Source organism: Myotis brandtii, unplaced genomic scaffold, assembly GCF_000412655.1.
Source record: "Myotis brandtii unplaced genomic scaffold, ASM41265v1 scaffold940, whole genome shotgun sequence".
NCBI lineage: Eukaryota > Metazoa > Chordata > Mammalia > Chiroptera > Vespertilionidae > Myotis > Myotis brandtii.
Window position 1 is genome coordinate 737882 of NW_005371877.1, and position 1481 is coordinate 739362.

The window sequence follows — 1481 nt, forward strand, 5'->3', positions numbered from 1 at the left end:
CCAAAAAAGGCCACAGCGCCTCTGAGCGCCCCGTGTCCCGGCCTGAGCGGGGGAGGCTGGCGGGTCCCTGGTGGAGCAGCAGCTGGCACTGCCACTCACACTCGACAGAGATGGACGAGGACAGCTGGCGAGAAGGGACCATGAGGACGTCCGGGGAGGGCAGGACTGGGGTGAGGAAGGAGGTGCCAGGCGAGGCTGCCAGGTCCAGACCAGCCAGAGCCCACCTCCCTCTGTCCCTGTCACCAGATGAGAACGGGGTGGTCCGGCTGGGCCGAGGGGCAAGGGGGCACCCCAGCATCCAGCACCCCAGTGCCCTGCTTGGACCCACGCACAATCTGTGGGCAGCGCTGCTGTGCCACCCTGTCCGAGCGCCCAAGCCCCTCACCCTCCCCGGTCTGAAAGCCGAGGGCAAGGGGGAGGGTGCAGGGCAGCGGGGCCCCTGGAGGGGGTGCCCAGGGAGGAAACCCCAGCCTCTGCCCTTCCGTTTTCACTGGCACCTCAGCCGCCCATGCCCTTCATGAGTCTCAGCTGTCCCTGCCCGCATTCCCGGCCTCTCTGAGAATTGGGCAAGTGAGCCCTGTGGCTGCAAATAGCCGTGCCCTGAAGTGGCCCTCAGGGATGGTTGTGGGGGCCGGCTGTCCCCACCACCAGGCCGGGGTCCCCCAGAATCCTCCGCTGTCCCTGCCTGTCCATCCGTCCCCTTCTCCCCAGCCGGGGCCTGAGGGCAGGCAGACGCTAGTCCCCCACCCACTTCGGTTCCCCAGCCAGCACTGGGGTGCAGGGCCATGCCTCCTTACTCCCCAGACTGGCAGGGGCCTCACAGGGCCAGGCTGGGGGCCGAAGGTGGGAGCCAGCGGTGGGCAGGGCTTGCCCAGCACAGGGGGTGGCGGGGAGCAGCTGCGGGAATGGAAAGAATTTCCAAAACTTCCAGCCACGGCAGGCTGGTGGCCACGGCAGGGAGACGGCCATGGCAGGGGGCAGCCACAATAGGGTGGCGGTTATGGCAGGGGGCAGCCACGGCAGAATGGTGGCCACGGCAGGGAGACGGCCACGGCTGGGGGCAGCCACAGCAGGGAGACGGCCATGGCAGGAAGGCGGCCACGGCAGAGTGGCCTTTCTCCCAAAGGGGTCCCCTCTTTGGAGCCGCTCCCATGCCACTGCGTCTCCCTGCACCTCCCCTTGCCGGCCCCCTAGACCTCCATCCCCCAGACCCCCAAGGCCCACATCCACGACACCCGCAGGCTCCAGGGCGGCCCCGGGGGCCTCACAGGAGCCCAGGGAGCGGCTCCTGCCATTGTTTGCACGTGGTGTCTCTCTGAGCAGCCCTGGGCCTGTGCGCTGGCACTTGCTAGCGTTTCTCGATTTCCGTGCTCCCCTTCCCGGGTCTGCGTTCCCGGGTCCGGACCAGCACCCGAGCCCACGCTGTGCAACGGCTCCTCCCAGGAGGCGCTCTCTGGCTGCCTGGCTCCTGTCCCGCCCCC